The sequence below is a fragment of the Morus notabilis genome, unplaced genomic scaffold (genome assembly GCF_000414095.1).
Source record: "Morus notabilis unplaced genomic scaffold, ASM41409v2 Scaffold765, whole genome shotgun sequence".
Taxonomy (NCBI): domain Eukaryota; kingdom Viridiplantae; phylum Streptophyta; class Magnoliopsida; order Rosales; family Moraceae; genus Morus; species Morus notabilis.
In genome coordinates, this window is record NW_010363429.1 from 1 (window position 1) to 6701 (window position 6701).

Consider the following 6701-nt stretch of genomic DNA (forward strand, 5'->3'; position numbering starts at 1 on the left):
TATATATATATATATATATATATACCATGACTTATACAGGGTTTTTCACACAATCACATTTGGAGACTATCCAGAAACCATGAAATCTTTGGTGGGAGGCCGGTTGCCTAAATTTAATGAAAGTGAATCCAAATTAATAAAAGGGTCATACGATTTCTTGGGTCTAAATTATTATACTGCAAGGTATACAGAGGATTCAAATGTTTCATGCCCCCTTACACATCAAGGTCCCTTATGTGATAGTCATGTTAATTTCACAAGTAAGTCTAATATTATCATACAGTTTACTGTCTCTAGACCTATTTAATTTGGAGTTCTTTAATATTAATCAATTAATCTTAAATTTTCACTTAATGTAATGATACAGCTTCGAAAAATGGTGTACCTATTGGAAAGCAGGTATATTCTATGTTTCCATTTATCCTCCTTTTTTTTTTTTTTTTTTTTTGGGGGGTGCATGACTGAGTTTTTAGCTTAAATTCCAAGGCAACATCAAGAAAATTATTCAAATTCATAGTTCTCATTCTAAGTGTGTTAATTTTAACTGTTTTACGATTGATGATGTAGGTGAATTTATCCAAAGGGGATTGAAGAACTGTTGTTGTACGTAAAAGAAAATTACAACAATCCCATAATTTACATCACAGAGAATGGTAAATTATACTTAATATTTTTCGATGGTTATGGGTTTTTCTTTTAATTCCTTTTAACTTTTGATTGAAATTACAAAATAGAAGTAATAATTTATCTAGTACTAACCTATCTGAATTTAATTGAAATAATTGTACTTGATACATAGTTCTTGACAAAAAAAAAAAAAAATTGTTGATATGGTTTAATTGTTGTTACAGGACTTCCTGATCCCCTCAATAGTACTTCTCTCAACGATACTGGAAGAATAGATTTCTATCGTCGTCATCTACGACGTGTCTCAATGGCTATTAAGTAAGCGCCAATATTTGCACTCTTCATTTTCCATACTTATTGTTTAGACAAACTAATAATGGCCTTTGGATAAACAAGCATATTTCGACCAGCTTAGTTAATTTTTATCATCACTGGACATCCTAAATATTTAGTATTAGAACTACATTGGCTACATAAGGAGAAAGGACGTAAATACCGGTTAAAGTGGACGGTTTAGATTGTTACTCTTTATTCTTAAATAAAATCCGAACTATATTAGTCAAATGGTATTAATTAAGAGTAACGGGTAAGAATTCAACCATGCACTTTAAGTAACAAGTTTTGAAAGGTACTAACGCCCAAGGTTTTTGCAGGGCTGGAGTCAACGTGAAGGGATTCTATATTTGGACACTTCTTGATGACTTTGAATGGAATTCCGGTTACACTTATAAATTTGGCATCTACCAAATTGAACGTGAAAATCACTTAGCAAGAATCCCCAAAGAATCTGAACGTTGGTTTAGACAATTCCTCAAACCCATTCCCAGAGTCTTGAATGATGACGAGCCAACTTCTTCAATGCTCTCTACAGCCTAATTAAATCAAGAAATACGTATAATCTGAACAATATATATATATATATATGTATTTTAAATAAAGGCTGCGTGTGGAGAAGAAAAAGTATTTGTATGTTTAAAAAGCTACTTTGAGTTTCAGTGTGTGAGAATAATATTATCTATTATGTTGTGTTGGTCATTTGTGTGTTTATGTATTTTTCATTTCAAGACTTTGAAAATGCAATCCATAATGGATTTGGTCACGTCCAAACATACTAATTACCTCTCTACTCATTCCCATCTTTTTTTTTTCCCCATATTTTTAACTTAATAAGAGGAGCTTCTGAAAACTATATATATGAAGGCCATAGGAAAAAGTCTTAATGAGTTTGTGCCCAACGAAGAAATACATTTGGACATTTAGTAATCATTATAAGCACCCCGAGAAAAAACAAACGGTAATGATACATATATATGTGTGTATATATATATATCAATTGCTATGTCTCTTCAAGTGATCATCAACATCAATTCTATGTATACTTACTAAAGAAAAAACCAAAAAGAAAATAATTAATTTGCTCGGATGGAATAAGGGTAGGCCAGTTATAAAAGTTGTTGTATAAAATGAGTGAACAAGAAAGAAAAAGAGGAAATGGTCTTTTTGTGACAAAAGGTGACAAATAGGTGCGGTTTTGTCACCCTTAGGGTTTTGAAATCATGAACAACTTGAAAAGACAGTTCATGAAGAAGAAAATAGGCTAGGGTTTTGAAGAACTTGTGCAAAAGAAAATTGGGATACTGACTAAATCTCATAAAGAAGAAGGATCAAAGACCAAAAGAGAGCGATGGGTTTTGAATTTTTTGAAAAACTGCACTAACACCTACACAAGTAGCTGACGTGACCGAAAATCATAATTTGACTCTTAAGTATTTCTAAAATTTCCAAAATGCCTCTTCCTGCATCATATTAATATACTTTTCCAACAGCGTCAATGGCGAAAAATGACCTTTTAATATGCTTATTTAACCCCCAAAATAAGATATAATTGATTTTTACAGACTTAAAATTGAAAGTTACAGCCCCTATGCAACACCCGAAATTTTATTAAATGACTATTAGATAAAACTAACGTTTGAGTTGACGATTTATTATCTTAAGTTATTACATCATGTTATTTTACGAGAGTTCACATTAAATATTTTAAGTCCGGATCAGCATCGTTTTTGAAAGATTTAATCAATTTTACCCAATCAAAAGGGAAGCTTGAGAGCTATCTGGAGTCTATGTCACTCTTACAATCTATGAGGTTACAATTTGAAGAGCTAAGAAACAGCTCCAAGGTTTAGACAGAGGATAATTGGACGCGAAGCATGATGAAGGAGAAGAGAAGCGCGGTTTTGAACAACATAAGCGAGAGTAAAACAGATAGGGGCGATAGTTAAATCTGGTGAAGAACAAGAGAAGAGGAGACTTTAGCTAAAATTTTAAAAACAAAACAGAAAAGAAAAACGAATTTTATTATAAACAGTCATCATTTGGGTGTGGAATTCTTTTTCTTTTTCTTTTTTTTTTTTCTCTTTTTAGTTCCTAGACCTTAAAATGGTGCCTTCTAGAAATCCGATAATAGTTTTGTTTTCTTTTCTTATTAATATAACTTACCATAATAGTTTTTATTTTACTTGGAAATCCGATTTTTCAAATAAGGAAATAGGACAGTTCAACTACGTTATAATTGAAAGAGTATTTTCACTGGTGTCTTATGGGTCATATTCAGGTTGATATTCGAATTTTAAAATCTCTCACTTTAATTCATATATTATCTGTTAGTCACCTTAACTCAATCTATTAAAATTTATGTTAAAAACATATTAAAAAAAGAAGGCAATGCGATCACAATTTAACTGCATATCTTTCTTAGTTTGGCTTTAATATTACAACAAAATGGTAGTAATTCAAAAATCCAAGTGGTAAAATGAAAGTTTTAAAGTATGAGGGAAAACTGAAAATGATCGAGAGAGCAATTGTGAGATTAACCCGTAATTGAATTTCAAGCCTCTAAAGAACAACTTATTACCAATTTTGAACAAGCTTAGTGATAAAACATTGTTGGGTCCACCCGTCTCTCCTCTTGTTTCTGACATAGGATTCACAATATTGTCTACGTTCCTGTGTTGGCATAAGAATTGCGTAGAAAAAAAAAAAAAGACAACTCACATTGTTAACGCTTTATGGCATTATTCTTAATTATATGTATATGTTCTACTATATGTGAGTAATGAATAAGTATAGTATCGATCTTAACATAACCATTCACTTTTTAATTTTATTAAAACGTTTTGTCTTTGATGACAGATTGTTAGAAAAGAACAAAATGTCATGTGCGGTTTGTCTTTCAGATCTTAACATAATTATTTATGTTTTGTTATGAGGTTTGTCTTCCAGATCAACACGTTTTCTTAGAGAATTATGTAACTTTCTCTTTGCTCTCTCTCTGATGACGGGATGTCAGAAAAGAATAGAATGTCATGTGTGATATGGGGACCATCACCTTTATATATAGATAACTATCTTGTTATCTTTCGGTTCTATTGTAGCTAATCATAAAAATAGAAATTATCCTTAAATCGTTACAAATTAAAGGCCCACTTCCTATTAGATACATTAAAACCCTATTAAAACCTTAGTAAATCACTTTTAAACGAGCTTAACTTTATATGACAGTCCGCTACACATAATTATTCACATATAAGCTCAATGTTAGATTAAGGATCCAACAATCTCCCGCTTGCGTAATATCTGTAACCTTATAATTACGCATTGCAAAAATAACTGTACGAGGTCAACTTTCCTGTCATTACTAAAATGTATCTATAACCAATCCGGTCCATCAATCATACCAACATACGATCAAAGCAGCCTTCGTTACATATGTCGTAACTGGACCCACCAATGGTCACATGTGCCGAAACAACTGAATGACATGGATCATGATGTGAATGTGTAGCATGTAAATTTCATGCAATGTGATCTTAACATGCCTATTTCTAACTGGTCCACCCTTAAACCTTGGTGAGATCAAACCATACCAAAAATCGAATTTACTGACTATGCTATTGTTTGGTAGGACCAGGTATGTACCAATAGGAGGCAAAACAGAGAACATCCTACTGAAACATGGGATGAGATGAAAAGGGTGATGAGGTGACGATTTGTACCAAGTCACTACTACCGAGATCAATACCTCAAGCTGCAAGGTCTCCATCAAGGTAACTGGAGCGTTGATGAGTATTTTAAAGTGATGGATACAACGATGATTAGAGCTAAGATGGAGGAGGATTGGGAGGCGAAAATGGCCAGATAGCGATGATGAGATGAAAAGTGTAAATAAACCAAAATGTTATTTCTACAAAAAATAACCTCAAAATATACATAAATTGAAATAACTGAAAAAATGTCTATATTATAAAAGCATATAAAATTACAAACTCCCACTAAACTGAATATCCTCAAAGGACATGACACCTATATGAGCAGTGTGCTCATGAAACACTTTGGATGGCAATCCCTTAGTAAGCGGATCCGTAACCATGGAGTTTGTACCGATGTACTCTATAGACAACTATTCACTCTGAACTCTTTATTTAAAAATTAGGAACTTGATGTCTATATGCTTTGACTTGGACGAGCTCCTATTGTTGTTGGAATACAAAACTGCTAACTTATTGTCACAAAATCACTTAGTGGTCTTTCAATACCATCCACTATGCGCAGCCCCATGAAAAAACTCTGCATCCATATTCTATGATTGGATGCCTCATAACACGCTATGAACTCCGCTGCCATGGTAGAAGATGCTATAAGAGACTATTTAACACTCTTCCAGGAGACAGCACCTCTAGCTAGCAGATAAATATAGCGCGACATAGATTTCATACTATCTTAGCATCCAGCAAAATCAGAGTCTATATACCCAACAATCTCAAGTTGATCTGACCTACGACACGTGAGCATGAAATCTTTTGTTCTTTATAAGTACCGCAAAACCCATTTAGCTGCTTTCCAGTGGTCTACTCCTGAATTACTTAAATGTCCACCCAACATCCTAGTAATAGGTGTAATATCCTGACGTGTACAAACCTGAGCATACAATAGACTTCCTACGACTGACGTATAAGGAATCTTCTGCATTTTCTTTTCCTCAAAATCGTTCTTAAGGCACTGATTGAGACTAAACTTGTGTCCCGTTACTATAGGGGTATCACCTGGTTTACATTCATGCATGCCATTTCTCTTGAAAACCTTTCAGATATAACTCTTTTGTGATAATCCAATAATACCCCGAGAGCAATCCCGGGGTATCTTTATGCCTAATACAAAATAGGCGTCACTAAGATCTTTCATCTCAAAATTCTTAGTAAGAAATCTCTAGGTTTCGTGCAGTAAGCTTATATCGTTGCTGGCAAGTAAAATATCAGCGACATATACAAGCAAAACAAATATACTTGCTCCCAGAGAACTATGATATATGCAATCATGGACCAAATTCATCTCAAAACTGAACGAGATGATCACGTAATGAAACTTGATGAAAGTTAATCAGATCATCTTCCATCACTCCAATATCAACCTCATGTTCTGGGACAAATACAATGTAGTCATCTAGCACTGCACTTCTCTTTTCTCTAGTGGATCTTCTTAATGGCAAAGTTTCTTGAGTTAGTAGAGTTTCTTCTTCTGAAACAATTTCTTTAATGGGAGGTTCTCTGATAATATCTTGATCTGTTGCGTCTCAAACAAGGTCAGGAATGGAATCCTGATAAATGCCAATAGCACCTATGGGAATATCAACATATTCCCCTTCAAAAATAAAGTCTCTAACTGTATCTCCCCCCGCAAACTCGACATCCACGAAGCTGAAATCTGACACAAGTCTCTCTATTCTCCGTCTAGAGATATGACCTAATCTCTTGTGCCATAACGCAGCTAAAATCTCACTTGTTAATCTCGTGTAGTTGATTGCAGGGATTCATTGAATGAAGCAATTGTATCAATCATATAATGATTATAATAACCTGACAAAGAACCGGAACCAACAAATTTTAAATCATGAAAGAAACTAAATTTTTCATTCCCAAATGAATAAGAATAACCAGATTTTTCCAAAGCAGAAATAAAAATCAAATTTCGTCTTTTACAATAAATATCTTAGTAAGAATCAAATAAAATCGTGTCTT